The sequence below is a fragment of the Lipotes vexillifer genome, unplaced genomic scaffold, assembly GCF_000442215.2.
Source record: "Lipotes vexillifer unplaced genomic scaffold, Lipotes_vexillifer_v1.1 scaffold740, whole genome shotgun sequence".
NCBI classification, from domain to species: domain Eukaryota; kingdom Metazoa; phylum Chordata; class Mammalia; order Artiodactyla; family Lipotidae; genus Lipotes; species Lipotes vexillifer.
Window position 1 is genome coordinate 482,633 of NW_006778610.1, and position 18,511 is coordinate 501,143.

Genomic DNA, 18,511 nt, shown 5'->3' on the forward strand with positions numbered 1-18,511 from the left:
ATTAATGGAGCCTGTGACACTGTGGCATGGGAAAAATGATACACTGCCAGGTTAAAAACATGATGAAAAACTGCTTTTATCATTCTTCTTCACTTTCAGAGATGCTGGGGCCAATGCAAGTGGTAATAGCATCTGCTAATGTGGCAAAAAGGGTCAAGTCAGAACTCACAGCCTTATGGCCATAACACTGACTTATTCTGGGTCCTCTTATTAAGGATGCTGGGTGATGAGTGGATTTTCTACCTTGATAAACTGCTTCGTGCTCACAGGTTAGTATTCTGTGTCTCCTAGTAATCTATCAGCTTTGTGATAGGACAGGATCTCACAAACTTTGCTCTTGAATAGCACATGGTTTTTGCTGTACTGTGAAACCACCAATATCTATATAATACTTTTCTTTAAATTGACCCACTTTTTCTACTATTTTAAAAGATTACATCACTACTGTAAATGGTTAGAGTATATTATTTGCCTTAAATAGGAGGTAGCTATAAAATATATAATGAATATAAAACAATGCTTTAAAGTTTAGGTAAATATTGTTACCTTGTGCTAAAAACACTGAATGTGAGCCCTAGATACTCTCTCTATCAAAAAGAAAGAAAAAAGAAAGAAAGAAAGAAAGAAAGAAAGAAAGAAAGAAAGAAAGAAAGAAAGAAAGAAAAAGAAAGAAAGAAAGAAAAGAAAGAAAGAAAGGAAGGAAGGAAGGAAGAAAGAAAGAAAGAAAGGAAGAAAGAAAAAAGAAAAGTTGAGAGAGGGCAGGGGACACTGTAAGGAATGTCAAACACATGCCAGCACTAACTTAAGATCTCTTTTGTGTGATCAGAGGATTGAGAGAAAATTGATAAAGAAATCAACTTTTCATTATAGGATTCAGAGTAATGATGCTGGGTCACTGTGCCATCTTGTGTGCTCTCTCAACTTGGGAAATACTGTAGGGAAGAGTTTTTGTAAAACTTGCCTTGATTGAAAGAGCATTTCTGCTGCTCAATTAGACGCTCGTGAGGAAGAGAACTTGAGACAAGGTTGGGTGTTGCTTTTCCTCCACAATTAATGCCACTCGACACACAATATGAATTATGTGCTCAGCTATTCGAGTAGCTTGTTCTCTTGGTGAGGAGGGGCAAATATATTTGAAACAAATAACGACTAAACAAACCAACGCTCAATGAAGGGTTCTTATCCAAGTATCTGGCCAGATGAAAGCACATAAGAAGCCCCTGGGCTCCTCTGCATGAATAACACACAAAACAGTGCTTCTTCTGGACAAATCAGAAATGAGTCATGTCTGATAGAAGCAGCCCAGTGGGGCCCAGGGCATGGCAAGCAGAAGGCAAGTAAAAGGAAGGTGGGATTTCTGATCCTACTTTTCTGCCCCTGGAAGTACTATCTGTGGTCAAAGAAGGAGAGAAACCCCACTCAGACTCCTAAAGAATTGGCCTACGGATGCTCTGATGGTGCAAGATCTGATGGTGTTTGCTGTGTTGAGTATGGACTAAGGCGGGCTTTAGCACAAAAGCATCCTGAAAAAGCAAAGACTGAATAAAACAAGTTTGTTTGAATTTTATTTTATTTATTTTTTTTATATTGCGGTTCTTATTAGTTATCTATTTTATACATATTAGTGTATGTATGTCAATCCCAATCTCCCAATTCATCCCACCACCACGCCCCTCCGCCCCGCCACTTTCCCCTGTTGGTGTCCATACGTTTGTGAATAAAACAGGTTTGTGTGTTGAAACATATTCCAAGTATTTTGAAGAACAGATTTTTATAAGGCCAACAATTTTTAAAATATTAAAGAACACGTTTTGCCTCCTGTTTAAATCATCATCCAGTGGCTTTCTAGCAAATAACTATATCAAGAGGCCAACCTTTTTGAGTATGAGAACTGTATCATGCTATACATTATATTTTCAATGTCTACGATTTGAGAAAACACACAGTGATCAAAGGCTGCTATTAATTCAGCAAAGCAAGTAAGCAAATTGGTATTTTATTCAAAATTTCGTCTATAGACATCTAAAAAAATAGTAGTGTGTGTGTATATGACATATTATTTATTTAGTCTACTATATTAAGTGTGCATATGGATATATAGGCCCCTTACAATAAATTCTGCTACACACAGGGGCCCAAGACCTACTGGTTGGGAACCACAGGGTAGGACAGGCTTATGACTGATGACAATGAGGAAAGCCTGGGGCACATCTGCTGGACTTCCATTGGTTTTATCATCATGACCCTCACACTTTCTTCCTGAAACCCTGTACTTGGATTTGTTTACCGAAAATATTTTTTGTATAAACTTCAACAAGTTGGCTATGACTTTCGCAGTGGCAAGTTTTTTCTTTCATGCTAAAAAATGAATTGCGCTTTGAATAGAGACTTGAACAACTAGGAGAAAAGTTGTTTTAAATTCAAGATGTACCAGTCCACTACTGCATTTAACGATATGTTCTTCCTTAAGGCAGGTGGTGATACACGGTTGTTTGCTGCACGACTTTCCATACCTTTGTAACATCTGTATTTAATAATAAATGAAAGCACAAGGATTTCCTGCATCTCAGTTAAAAAAAAAAAAAAAAGGGATTCCCTGGTGGTGCAGTGGTTAAGAATCTGCCTGCCAATGCAGGGGACACGGTTCCAGCCTTGCTCTGGGAAGATCCCACGTGCCGCGAAGCAACTAAGCCCGTGCGCCACAGCTACTGAGCCTGTGCTCTGGATCCCGCGAGCCACAACTACTGAGCCTGCATGCCACAACTACTGAAGCCCACGCGCCTACAGCCTGTGCTCCGCAGCAAGAGAAGCCATCGCAATGAGAAGCCCGCGCACCACAACAAAGAGTAGCCCCCACTCGCCGCAGCCAGAGAAAGCCCATGCGGCAACAAAGACCCAACGCAGCCAAGAATAAATTAATAAAATAAATAAATAAATAAATAAATAAATAAATATATGTGTGTGTGTGTGTATATATATATTATCACCACAGGCCAACAAAGTCTACCAATAAAGTTCTTACTTGCTATACAAAGCAGAGCTAAGCAACACTGTAAACCTCTTTCTGAGTGCTTTATGGAATTTCAACTCATTTGTCTTAGCAAATGGCATCAGAACTTGGGATTCAAAATGTGCTTGTAGACTTTAGCCCAGTTGTGCTTCCCTTCTTTTGTGGCTGCCTTGTGTGTGATCCTAAGGACAGTTCTGACTTTCTCACAGGCAGTTTATCCAGTCTTTCATGGGTATCTTCCTGCAGGTGCCCCCTCTCCCTCCTGCATCAACAGTGTCTCCTTACTATGGCACGACTTTCCAATAAACTTGTCTATATTTGCTGTCTACATGAATTCATGTCCTAGCCAGTTTCAACCCACTCTACTCTGACTTCTGTCCCCGTTGTCCCACTGAAAGTGCTCTTGTCATGATCACAAGCCACTTCCATATGAGCCCAAAGGTCACTTTTTGGTTCTCAGCTCACTTGCTTTCTAAGACTCATCTGACATGTTGACACTCCTTTGAATACTTAAGTTTGTATCAACTATACTCATTCATTTATTCATTCAGGAAGACTTGTTCTAAGTTCAAAGAACAGAACAGTGAAAAAGAAGGAGTGGGTTCTTGTCTTTATGAATGACAGTGTGAGAGAGACAGAGAGGGAAATACACAGTTACAATAAAGTGTGCTAGATATTAATATTAGGGTGGGGAAAACACTGCGTTAAGAAAGGACTTATGAGGAATGCCTAATCAGGATATAGACGGGCATGGAAACTTTCCTGAGGAAGTAAAATCTAATTCAGGGCTTGAAAGATGAATAGGAGGGGAAGAGAATGGAGAAAGTGAAGTGAGAAAGGGGACCCAAGACAAACAAAAGAGCAGATGAAGGGGCTTGGAGGTGAAGAGAGATTGTGGAGAGATGGAGTAGTTTAGTGCCAGTCAAATGTAGGGTATTTGGGGGGAAAGGGTAACAAAGGCGGAATGATAAAAATGTCACCGGAGGGAAGAGGAATCATATGACAGCCCTTGTAAGACAATTTAAGAAGACTGGACTCTTTCATTGAAGGCAGTGGAGAGCCACTGAAGAATGCTGAGCTGGAAAATGACTGAAGTGGAAGAAAGGATTGGAATGGGGCAAGGTTAGAGGAAGGAAGACTTGTTAGGAGTCTGTCGCATTGATCCAGGCAACAGATGGTGGTAGTATTCATGGAACAGAAAAAACATTACAAAGGAAGAAACAGCAAAATCTGGTGATTGGCTGGGGCCTAGGATAGGGAAAAACATCTGGTCAGGGAGATGTAAGAGTCAATAATAATCCTGATAAGGTTGGTGCCTTCCACCCATCTGGAAAACACCCAAGTAGGAACAAGATGTGGCTAAAGGCAGAAGGGAGATAATGAGTTCCATTGAGTTTGTTGACACTCTTCACAAGCAGAGACACAGATAGGCAGTGGGGACCCTGAAAGATACTGGCTCTCCTCTGTCTCTTTCAAGTATAAGGAAGGAGGAAATAATGATGATGTCTCTGTTCCTGGCACCCATCTCAGGGAGTACATCTGAGTGACCCATGATGCATGATGTGGAGAGTGGGCATGACATGCTTCTAGGGGGAATCTACCTTTCTTCTAAGTGGGAAAACACTTCCCATGACAGTCAGATAGATGCCACTGCTCAAGAGCCATGGCTTTGAGAATTGGGGTATCAGGACTCTGCAACGAGAATCAGATACTTAGTGCCAAAGCTCACATGACCTCATTGCCAAGTTCTCAGCAATATGCTTTAATAGGCCTCAGTGGTCATAGAGGGTAAGGAGTTTGGGGAATTAGAAGCAGCCCTGAAATAGCTATAACCTGAGTGGGGGCTCTTGTCCTTTCTCAGGATCCTGGCAAGGTCTAAGCAATATATCCAGGTTTGGGATCAGCAAATCAGACCAAGTTGAATGAGTCTAGACAGATTGGATGTAGGGGAAGAAAAATATTAACTTTTCTCATCTTAGCTTTGTTGGCTTGTGAATTTTCTTTTGTATTTTAATGGCACAAACCATTTGCAGTGGAGGTCTTATTTCTTGCAAGATCATCGCTTGTGCAATCCTATCTGGAGCAATATGTAGAAGTGAAAGAAAAAATAAGGAAATGTATTTTGGTCACTTTGAAGAAGTCATTCAAATTGCTAGATATTTGTTTAATGCCAATACCTTTCTAACACACTTAGTTGAAATACTGTGCTTCTCTGTGCTGTTAGCAGGACAAAAATGAAAGAATTCAAATATTGTGGTGCAAGGGGACCATTTTTCTGTTTTCAACATGAGTTTTCCAGTTCATGTTCCCATTACTTATCATCTATCACATCCTCTGTCTCTCTCCATGCTAATATTTTACACATAAAATATTTATTTATATTATAAATATTTATATAAATATAAAATATTTTATAAATATTTATTTTATAAAATAAATATAAATATTTTTATAATAATAATATAAATATTTATAATTTTTACACATAAAATATTTCCAACATAACCTGCCTTGCCAACAGGCTATCAGTACACCATTAATTGAGTGTATTTCACTCTTGGAAGTCTGTTAGGAATGCCCAGAAAAATTCTATTTAGCGTATGTTAAGGGTTGAAATTTCTTCTACAAATGAACAAATTTCTTCTAAGTTAAGAACTGTGGCAGGAGCTACGGGATTAGGGCTCATCGGTGACCTGAATTTCTATACACAGAGTCCGGTCAACTTCCTGACAAGGGTGGCCAACTCCCTTCTGCTGAATTACTCATTGTCAGCCACACCAGGGAGTGATTTAACTCAGTTTATAAGACTGTTCCACTATCCTCAGTGTTTAGTTAGTCACCAGCATCAGCTTTTGTTGGTTCCACATCATACAGTCCCCATCCTTCCTCTGTAACAGTTTTGGCTGCAATGGAATTGGAATTTTAACACTAATAACCTGTACCCCTAATGCAGCTATTCTTGTGCACCAGGCGCTGTTCTAAACACTGTTTTACATGATCTCATTTAATCCTTAGAACCACCTGCAATGTGGGATTATTAGCAGCATTTTAGAAATGACAAAACTGAAGTTCAGGGAGAGGAAGACATTTCCCAAGGGTCATCCAGAACTGGGGTTTGAACTCAACTGTTTGACTCTTGAATTTGTCCCCTTAATCACTGGACCAATGGCTTGCAAATTTTTTCCCAAAGGATGAAGGGGCAGAGCTCCAGGATCCTACGCCAACCAAGCAACTCTTCTTTTGTTGTTTTATATACTGAGGTTCAATGTAGAGCTTATTGAAATAAGTGTCAACAGCCATGTTTTAAAAACAGTTTGAAGGGCCTGCATTGGCTCTGTTGTCTCTGGGCAGCATTTGAAGCAGTTCTACTGCACATGGAACCCAGAAGTGCCCGCATTGTGCACTTGAGGGCCACTAAATGATTGATGAAAAGAAAAACCCTACTGATTGGCTACAAAGCCTAAAATCTTATGTCAGTGACTCTGGGTTAGATCAACGAAGGCCTGTCAAACTGATCATATGACAAGACAAAGGGTAGCCCAGTACAAATTAACTCCCATCTATCTTTGGCATCAATTTATTAGTCACCTTGTCATTCAGGAATGTCCCAGGACAGGAGACATGGGCAGGTATATTTTGTTAGTGGGAAGGCCAGAGACAGTTACAACAGTGGGGACCCACTGAAGAGCTCATGAGAGATCAAGTGGGACAAATGAGGGAAAAGGTTTTTTTTTTTTTTTCTCCATAATGGGCTAGTCCCACATAGCAGAAATTAAAAAAAAAAAAAAAAAAAAAAAGAGATGGCTCTGATGCATTGCAGTTTATTTGAAAGGCAATTAATCAGATTTAATTTCTTAGCGGCCACTCCAAGAAACTACATGGCAAGTCTCTTTATAATTTTTCCTAATGACAGTTCTACAGTTAGAAAAACATTACTGTCTTCCTTCTAGAGACAGCTATCATTTCCCAGTTCAGAAAAGATGTTGTGAGAATTTATTGTATGGCATGAAAACTTTTTGGAAGCAAAGCATCACTATTATCTAATAGATAAAGGAAGCCCAGATTATAGAGAAGTAATGTGTATAAACCGCAAACACTCAGCAAATCAAATGCAATGGGATTTCCTGCATGTCTGTACTTTAAAGTTCTTGTACACCAAAAGGCAGAAGCTGAGGAATCTGCCACTTTGATGCTGCAAGTAATTTTTTATATCCCAAGAAGTGAGACCTAGAGCAGACAGATTTTTGATTCTGTGAAAAGCTATCCAATATGGCTTTCAGTTCTGAAAAATAAAGGAAGTAACTACCCTCTGTTCTTCTTGAGGGAGAAATAATAACCTGCATTCAGACACTTTAAACCCAGAGGTCCATTTAGTCACATAAATCAAATATAATCTAACAGACTTCTCTTTCTCTGAAGATACTTTTTGTGGTGGAGGAGGGCAGAATCCAGGGCAGAAAACTTTTCTTTTTCTTTATATAGATTTATGCTGCTTTACAATAGCATATTGTTTATTGTTAAGAAGACCCTTTCAGAGCATGTAGGCCTGTATGTGTGTGTGTGTGTGTGTGTGTGTGTGTGTACATCGATGCATGTGTTTATGCGTTACTGTTCCCATACAAGATCTTGTATCAGAGAATCTGAAGACTGCAGGAAAGTTGGGTATGTCTGAACATGACATTTTATAAAAGATTTTTGATTGGGTTACATATGTCCATACTTGGTGTCATAAATGACTCAATAGTCACAGTTTGGGAGAAATATACTGATACTGATACATTTGTCTGCTGAAGTATATATATTAAGGCTGGTTTGGGTAGAGTATGGAGCTTCCCTTGGAGAATTAACACAATCATCCTGGAAAGAGACAGATCCTGGGATATGCAGTGATGGGCCAGGAAGCTGACTTAAGATGACGAGATAAGACTAGGCACTTCTTTTTCCTTTGGGGTCTCAAGGTAATTGGGCCAGGAGGGGAGACATGTTAGAGGAGACTCCCATTGAGGGGGGTGCATATGTGTGTGCTGGAGGGTATGTGATGATAAGCTGGTTCTTGCAACATGGCCGCATGTCACTGGTGACTCCCTATAGGTTTGGCTATGGTAATTAAGTTAGTCAGTGTGGTGTGCTTCCCTTGCATAGCTGCCAACTTTTTAGGTTTTCAAGTAATCAGGGTTGTATCATGGAATGACCACCAAATTTACCAATATGGAATTCACTGGGGACCTTGATAAAGACTTATTTAAAGTAACAGCCTGGTCTTTGCTGCACTGTGGGGAATCAAAGAAGGCTTGATGCCCCTTTTGGGGATGAAGCAATATGGTGGGGCAGTGGCAGCTTAAGGAAACTCATTCTAGGGAGATAAAGGAATGATCAGTTGCCCACAGAAGGAAGTGAGACCTAAAGTCTGAGCCAGATAGTTGGCTGAAATGATAAATGATGACCAGGGAGAACCTGTAGAGAGAAGAGCCCAACAGTCACATAAGGTGAAGGCTCAGATCTTTACTTTGGATATTTAAAGTTAATATGAACATGGCAGTGCAAATATCTCTTCAAGATAACGATTTCATTTTCTTTGGATACATACAGAAGTGGGATTGCTGGATCGTATGGCAGTTGTATTTATAATGTTTTGAAGAACCTCCATACTGTTTTCCATAATGGCTGAACCAGTTTACATTCTCACCAACAGTGCACAAAAGTTTCCTTTTTTCCACATGCTCACCAATACTTGTTACCTTTTACTTTTTTAAAAAAGAAATATTTATTTATTTGGCTGCGCTGGGTCTTAGTTGAGGCACGTGGGATCTTTGTTGCTGCGTGCAGGATTTTTAGTTGCGGCATGTGGGATCTAGTTCCCTGACCAGGGATTGAACCCTGGCCCCCTGCATTGGGAGCATGGAGTCTTAGCCACTGGACCACCAGGGAAGTCCCTATCTTTTACTTTTTTATGATAGTCATTGTAACAGGTATGAGGTGACATCTCATTATGGTTTTGATTTGCCTTTCTCTGATCATTAGTGTTGTTGAGCATCTCTTCTTATACCTGTTGGGCATCTTACTTCTTCTTTGGAAAAATGTCTATTCAAGACCTTTGCCCATTTTAAAATATGGTTATTTGTTGTTTTTGCTATTGAGTTGTAGAAATTCCTTATATATTTTGGATATTAGTCCCTTATCAGATGTATGACTTGCAAATATTTTCTCCCATTCCACAGGTCGCCTTTTCATTTTGTTGATGGTTCCCTTTGCTGTGCAGAAACTTTTTAGTTTGATTCAGTCCCACTTGTTTATTTTTGCTGTCTGTGATTTGATGTCAATTCCAAAAAAAAAAAATTCATTTCCAAGTCCAACGTCAAGGAGCTTACCCCCTGTTTTCTTCTAGGGGTTTTATGGTCTCAGGGCATACATTTAAGTCTTTAATCCATTTTGAGTTGATTTTTGTGTATGGTGCAAGATAAGACTCCTTTCATTCTTTTGCAGTTTTCCCAACACCATTTATTGAAGAGACTACCTTTTCCCCATTGTGTATTCTTGGCACCTTTGTTGAAAATTAGTTCACTGAAGCATTATTAGTCACAGTAGCCAAAATATGGAAATAAAGTGTCTGTCAAAAGATGAATGAATAAAGAAAATGTGGTGTATATATATATATATATAGAGAGAGAGAGAGAGAGAATGGACTATTATTCAACTTTTAAAAAGAAGAAATGCTGCCATTTGCAACAATATGGATGAAACTGGAGGGCATTATGCTAAGTGAAATAAGCCAGACACAGAAAGATAAATATTATATGATCTTACTTATATGTGCAATCCAAAAAAAAAAAGCCAAACACACAGTAACAGAGAGTACGACGGTGGTTATAATAGGCTGGTGGGGGGCATGGAAGATATTGATCAAAGGGCACAAACTTTCAGTTTATAAGGTACATAGTTCTAGAGACCTAATATACAGCTTGGTGACTATGGTTATAATAATGTTTTATATACTTGAAATTTGCTGAGAGCAGATCTTAAGTGTTCTCACTTGAGTTATTTTTTCTTAAGTTTAAGTTAGTTATAAGGAATCCAGTTACTCAGTTTTATTCTATTCAGATTTTTGTTATTATCTTGGCACTTTGGGTTATTTCTGAATAAAGCAATTGGTAATGAGTCTAGGAGATGGAGTTTATTGTTTTTGATGGGCACATTTCTCTAGTTTGTGAATTATGGACCAAAAATGGAATGGTAGCTCTGAAAATAAAATTCAGGCACAGGGCTTCCCTGGTGGCACAGTGGTTGAGAATCTGCCTGCCAATGCAGACGACACAGGTTCGAGCCCTGGTCTGGGAAGATCCCACATGCCATGGAGCGACTGGGCCCGTGAGCCACAATTACTGAGCCTGCGCGTCTGGAGCCTGTGCTCCGCAACAACAGAGGCCGCGATAGTGAGAGGCCTGCGCACCGCGATGAAGAGTGACCCCCACTTGCCACAACTAGAGAAAGCCCATGCACAGAAATGAAGACCCAACACAGCCATAAATAAATAAATAAATAAATACATTGTGTATAAAAAAAAAAAATAAAAAAAAAAAATAAAAAAAAAATAATTCAGGCACAAAGAGGTTTGTTTTTAATCTTCATGTAGGACCCTATAACAGTATAAGTGACTCTACCTTTTTGGACTAAAGACATCATGCTTTCCCATGACACAAAATGGAAAATCATTCCACTGTTCCTGGCACAGCTTGGAACACACACCATGTGAAGGAGTCATAAAATATTTTACTTGTTTTATCTTACTTTTTCCTCTTGCTAGTTCCCTTTATTTTGGTAGGAGGTGGGATGTGATTACCTAAATTAGGCTTTTCCACATCTATCTAATTCCCAGATTCTTGGACACCAGTTTTACTTTCCTACTTAAAGATATATGAACTTCCAAATGTTACCCAGAAAGAGTTTCACTGAAGGCAAATGTCCTATCAGTTATAGCATGGTCTGAAACAATTTATTTGAATGGGATTTCCATTGCCTTTTAAGCAGATCGGTCACATGAAGCAAATTTACAGTACAGTAAGTGGTATTTCCTGAGGTGATGGATCTCCCGTCTAATGGCCTCTGAGCGCAATTCGCATAAACCATAATGCTTTTTGCACACAAGCCTGTAAATGCCCAGTGCAGATTTTACCAAATAAGCTTCCTTCTGCGTACAGGGTTCTAAAAGTCTAGGCAAGCAATTCAAACAAAATTGTGTTGGCCTCTCTTCACTTTTTTCTAAGTTTATACCCCTGGGTTTTTGTTAACATTTAAAAAAAGATATTTAAAACTGCACTTCAGCCACCTTGTAAAATGAAAGAGTACATTGTACAGGCACCAAAGGTACACATCAGTGCTTTTATCACATTCAGGGTCCTGCTCGGCTACACTAATTGGAAACATGTGTTGAAAACGCAAGACAGGATTTTCAGCTGTTCTCTAATTAAATGGAATAAAATAAGGACTAAGCCTCACATTTCTTTATAACAGGCTGCTGGGTTGTTCCATTAGCAGGACTGATGGGGGGACGCTGATACTTGCTTTAATATTTAAGACATTCTCAATGATTCTATGGTACGATTTAGCCACATTCATAGAGGGCCTGGTTGCAAATGCTTCTCTGATAAGGCGATAAAGGAAAGTGATAGAACACCTAATTATTTTCAAGTGCACTGGAGGATTGACTTGTGAAGATTTTCTGTATTCTTATAAAGTTCAGTTACTGAGAAAATCATCAGTGAGGTGGAAAAAGTACCTCTTCACGCACTTGCCCACTGAAATCTGTGGAGAAATAGTGGCCAAAATATGTATCTACTATAAAGACAGTGAGAAATATTGTCTCAAGTTTTCTGTTGAAACTTGAAAACAAAATATAATTTGATTTTTCGAAAAGTGTTATTTCTGCCACTTTATATTTGGGGAAAAGGTACTCTATAGCTCTTAACTGTCCTGAGATCAGAATCCCAGGGAATAAAGGGTTAGTTCACAATGTCTCCTTCCAGGATTTAAGCCCCTCTTTCATGATGCTTTATATGTCGTTTAACATCCATTGAATGGCACCAGTGTATTGAAATCCATGCCCTCCCTCCCTCAGTGAGGTTTGGATCCAGAACAGGTACAAAGTGCTGAAGCCTTAAGAAATAAATGTGAATATTGCTTCCAGTAGCGTGGTTGCACCTACAGCCTCCAGGAAGAGGTGCAAGGAGAAGTGAATTAATGAGGACAGCGACGGCAGCTCCTCCAAAGGTGTATACGAGCCGCATTCTGCAGGAAATGGGAATGTCAAAGCGGGGCTGGGAATATTCAAGAAAGAGGCTAGTTCCACAAGAGGCTTAAAAATATCCTGAAATCACTCTGAGAGGAAATGATGATACCATTTCAGCTTGTACCAAAGGCCTGGGCCCAGGCACTAGAAAGGGGTTCACTCTGTTGTGAGCGTGTCGTGTCGCTCTAACAGGAGACTTGCAACTTCCAAAGATTATCGGAAAGGTTTAATCTGTGGCGGTATGCAGTGGGTTTTGACAATTTTCCAGACAGGCTGGGAATAGCATCATGGAGTTATACAAGCTGCAAAGAGATGGGAGACCTCTGGGTGCCTGTGGTTATGCCCTTATGTGCTCCCTTTCAAAGTACAAATCTAAACAGGTCACCCCTTACTTCCCTTAAGATCCTTCTATAGCCATTCACTCAAGTCAAAACCAATAAGTAGCCTGCACTACCCTCTCAGCCTCGTGCTTCATTTTTTCTCTCTCCCTTCACTGAAGCCACAAGGCACAGAAGATGCCACACTCACCCGTTCCTCAGAGCCTCACACACAGCTGAGGATCCCTTAGCCAACTGGCAAGGCCAGAGTCATCCCAGAATTCAGCTCAAACTTCTTCTGTCTCCTCTTTCAAGTTTCCCTTGGCTACAGCCTCATCTCCCTGTACTCTCCCAACAAAATAAGATCAGGTTGATTCTCCCTGTGCACTGAGCACGCGAGGCACAGCTCTTTCGCAGCACTTACCACACCCTGATTGTCTGTGTACAGCTCTGCCTCTTTTCTTAGTCTTGACTTCCAGACACTGAGAGACAAAAGTGACGTCTTATTTATTTTTCTAGCCCCAGTACCTGGCAGAGTGCTTGGCACAAAGTGTTGAGTAGACATTTGATGAGTGAATGAACACATACACGTTAGGACTTGTGTTCTAACCATAAGTGAGAATTGTGTGTAAGCTTAAGGTACCATATCCTTGTTCAGAATCCAAATTTCAAATTCTTGAGTTTAATAAGATGACTGACACAAAGGATAGTAAAAGTGAAAGTACCACTGGGTTACTATCAGCAAAAGAAATTCAACATTGGCTGATTGTAGGCAGTTAGAAAGTTACTAAATGGCAAAAATGAACTTATTTACAAAACAGAAATAGAATTACAGATGTAGAAAACAATCTTAAGGCTACCTGGGGGGAAAGGGGAGGGAGGGATAAATTGGGAGACTGGGATTGACATATACACACTACTATATATAAAACATAACTAATAAGGACCTACTGTATAGCACAGGGAACTCTACTCAGTACTCTGTAATGATCTATATGGGAAAATAATCGAAAAAAGAGTGTATATATATGTATATATATATATATATATATATATATATATATATATATATATATATATAAAACAGATTCACTTTGCTGTACAGCAAAAAGTAACAAAACATTGTAAATCAACTATACTCCAATAAAAATTTTTTAAAAATTATGAAAGTTACTGATGTCATGGTTGACAGGTTAGAGCTGTAATAGGAAAAACAAAGAAATGCCCTTCAGGGACTTCCCTGGTGGCACAGTGGTTAAGAATCCACCTGCCAATGCAGGGGACATGGGTTCGATCCCTGGTCCAGGAGGATCCCACATGCCTCAGAGCAACTAAGCCCGTGCGCTACAACTACTGAGCCTGCGCTCTAGAGCATGCGAGCCACAACTACTGAGCCCACGTGCCACAACTACTGAAGCCCGCGTGCCTAGAGCCTGTGCTCCACAACAAGAGAAGCCACTGCAATGAGAAACCCGCGCACCACAACAAAGAGTAGCCCCTGCTCACCACAACTAGAGAAAGCCCACGCACGGCAATGAAGACCCAATGCAGCCAAAAATAAATTAAATAAATAAATTAAAAAAAAAAGAAATGCCCTTCAGAAATGTCAATATTTTATATAAAATTCCTCAAGAAAATACTAGTATTTGTTTTATTATATACTTTTTTTTCTCTCTCACCTTCCTCAAATGCCATAATTCTTACAGAATATAAAATTCTTATTAAACAAACATGGCTTTCAGATGATATACTGTTAAGTATGAAAATCTGTCTCCAAGTCAGAATTTTGACATTCTAATCATAAGGAAAGATAACCAGTTATGGCCAATACAGAAGAGCTGCAATTTTATCTTTTGAGGGAGAGTATGAATAAATGAATTAATGAGTGAATACATGAACATACTTAAAGCTCTGGGGTAGATTTTCTCTTCCCTAGAAAGCACTTGGACAGACACCTAAAGTGTTTTCCTCTGGAGTTCTTCATTTTTTATATTTCAGTGGCCAATCCACCTCCCTTCTGACAGTTACATTATTTCTTTAGATAGGTCAATACCTTCAGTCAGGTCTTGCTTTGCCTAGAAGTCATGCCATCTTTTAAAAATGACCTTGCAGGTATGGTACATGGTCTTATTTTAACATTTAACACTAGGGAAAATGTAATATGAAAACACGTTCCCCGACTGATAAAAACAAGGAACAATTAAAAGAAAGAGATAATAGCTGAGTGGTTGTGCATGAGAAAATAAGAGGAATTGGGGGAAAGCTGAGAGGAGAGGAGGGAGGAGAGAGGGAAGGGATGGATGGACGACGTGGCAGGAGGCCGGATCCAATGGAGACAAGTTGCCAATGGGAGATTCATGAGTAGGAAAGCCAGAAGACTTTAAAGAATAGAGTTATGGTAAAATCAAATATAAGTGCTCATTTTGAGGTAAACTGCCTCTCTGACCCACACCTTCAATAAATTCTGCTATACACAGAGATTTCTCAGTGCTTTTGTCATGTAAATCGAAGAAAATGAAGTGAGTTCCATGGCTGAGTTGGCATGGATGGGAGAAAAAAGAAAATTTGGGTTGATAAAACATGAGGCTCAGCCCCACAGAATTCAGAGCAGAGGTAGCCATGAAAATAAATCCCGCAGGAATTCACAAAATTCTTGGGGAGAGCATCAGACTTTAGAACGGATCAGGGATAAGGAGCTTGAGCTAATAAATTTCAAAGAGAGGGTCAGTGTAACTGATAATCTGGTGGTACATAACTGTGCTGATTCATTATGTGCAACACAACCATCATAAGACAGAATGACAGTAACAATCATACTATCTTCCATATGTGCTTCACTTACTGTGAAGCAGGCACTGTGCTAAATGCTTTATCTGCATTATCTTACTTAATTCTCAATGTATGGATAAGAAAGCTCAAGTTCAGAGAATTTGCCCAAGGTTAGACAGTTAACAGCTGGCAGACACAGAGTAGAAACCTGGCTTAAGTCCCCAAATTCACATTCCTAATTCCTATTTATTCTATTATCAGGTTCTAGCCAGAAGACACCAGATTTTTGTTCCATGTATATATTGGACGCTATTACAAATGCAAAATTGTCTTTGTTATTCTATGTGATTACCTGTTTTAGTCAGCGCTTATCAAAATACAGTTATATAACAAACTATCCCAAATCTCAGTGGCTTTGAGTAGAAAGCAATTATTCTCATGCTCACAATCAGCATGGTTGACTATAGTTCAGTTTTTCTAGATTGGGCTCAGATGGAAGGCTCTTCTCTATGTTTCAGGGTAGTGAGCTTGGCTCCAGCTTGGCAATGAGTTCAATTCCACTCTGTATCTCACGAGGGGCCCAGGCAGGAAGGGTGGCAGCTACCCAGGGCGTGTCTGTCTCATGGCAGAGATCAGCATCTCCCAAAGCAAAAAGCAGAAACATGTAATGCCTCTTAACTCCTAGGCTCAAAAACGTGTATATTGTTATTTCATCCACATTTTATCAGCCAAAGCAAGTCAACTGAGTGGTGGTGGTGAAGAGCAAAAATTTATTGACAATATTTTAACCTTTCATAGTAATCTAATTACTCCTCTGTAAACTTAGTTCCTCAGAGAGATACATTATATCTCTTAGGGGAGTGGAACAAGATTGTTTCCAATATTATTTAGTAGGGGCTCTAGAAAATTTCACATGCTTGAATTCCCTAAATGTTTGCAGAGCATAAGGACAAAACCATCTCTTTCAAGCCTACTTCTCTCATCATCTCTACCACCATTTTGTCCCAGTAGGGATTCTAGAAGTCTCACGAGGTTTTCAATCGGATCATTTAATTTAGGAGAGGACGGGAGGGAGGGAGGGAGAGAGAGAGAGAGAGAGAGAGAGAGAGAGAGAGAGAAATCGGATCATTTAATTTAGGAGAGGACGGGAGGGAGGGAGAGAGAGAGAGAGAGAGAGAGAGAGAGAGAGAGAGAGAGAGAGAGAGAGAAAGAGAAAGAGAAAGGGGGGGGGGAGAAGGAGAGAGGGAGAGAGAGGGAGAACCCACTTTGCTGTACACCAGAAACTAACACAACATTGTAAATCAACTATACTTCAGTAAAAAATAAATTTTAAAAAAAGTAAGTGTTTCAGGACTAACCTACATTCTATTTACTGGAACAAGTGGCCACCAAAATTGCTCCTGCCATTAATAGGAACATCTACTGTCAAGAAGGAAATCTCTCTCTTTTTTCTGTAGAACCAAGAGCCTTTAGGGGCAAAGAGACCCTTACTCAGAAAGCACAGTTCTCAGTGAGATTGTGAGATGAGAGTTTAGGATGAAGGGCCTCCAAAAGGGAGAAGAAAAATCAACATATGAACAATAAAATTCATATTAAATTTTATTCAAATAGAGGAGAGGAAAATCAAAAAGTGAGGATCATAGTTGGTAAGTGAGAGGATATGTGTATATTTGAAAGGGAGAAAATGAGTAAAAGGGAAGCTGCAGAGTGTTTTAGGTTGAGTAGGTAAAAGAGAGCTGGGAGACAGGACAGGAGATGGTGCTTGCCTGTCATGTATTTTCCAAGGTATCCTTTTCCAGTTATTAAAGTAGAGGAAATCATTTCAGGTTTGAGCACAGAACACTTGCAAATGAAATCTGCCCTCCTGAGAAGCATTTACTAGAAGCTGTCAGATCAGCAGTGAAAAGTTTTAATTCAGACAATAGCTACACATGGATGCATGAATAGTTCTTTTGTGACTGTATCATTCTCCCTTACAAAATGTGTTAAGTACCTATTCTTTTTAATTTCCTGATTTATAGGTAAGTTCATGAGGGCTTTCATGAATTTAGATGTCAGCTATTTAATTTCATTTTATTAAAAAAGGATTCTGTACAAGTATAACTGAGTAAAAGAATGAGAGAGACACAAAAGAATGAGGGTTGGCTGCACCTCTGGGAAATGTCTGCTAAGGGGCCTACTGACTGGCCTTCCTTTCCCATTCCCAGATGCCCAGGAAGGGTTCCATGACCTGAAGTTTTCTGGAAGCCCATACCTTCCCAAGGAGGTGCCAGTTAGAACTGTGGAGCTCAATTCTCTCCGTATATTTATTATATAACTTAGTTTCACACTCCTAAATGCTCCGGGCCGACATTCCTCCTGGGATACCTTTTAACTTGTCTTCTTCATTGGGATGATTCACAATTACAAACTTGGAAATTAACCTCACACCTGATCCCCCAGGACCCTCTGTACTCTCCTCTGACCTGGAAGACAGCTTCACCCTCAGCTGACTTTCCCCCAACCCCTACCAATTTCTCTTAAGCCCCTAACTGGATCCTTTATCTTCTATGGATCCTCACCCACAACTTTAAATTTTTTATCCTTCTCTTTAATCCACTTATCCTACTACTCCGTGATATTATAGTTCACCATACAGCGGTTTCGAGCCCCAATCTCAACCCCACTCTCATATACTCACTCATATACTCCACTCTTGGAGAGCAGACCCCAAATTTCACGTCACTATAAACTCCACAGTAACAGAGCACTTGTACTATTCGTTGCCTCATCTAGTGCCCAGAACAGAGATTGACGTAAGCGCTTAACAAATATCTGGTGAATGGATGGATTTATCCTTAAATTCTCCACACGGCTCAGTTCTGTATTTTGTGCATAACTAATCCCTTATAAACACTTGTTGAAACAAACTTACCCAAGAGCTGCTTGGCTCCAAAACATGGGATCCAGTATTTTATAAATTTGAGTTATGCACCACTAAGAAAAAAGTTTTAAATAGTTTCCTGACCTTTTTTAAAACTACATAATGAAGATGTCTCTTCCTGGGATGGGATTTTTTTCTTCCATGAACTTCCCTAATGAAGCCTGACCCATACCATCTGATGCCAGGGTCAATCATTATAAATCTTAAGC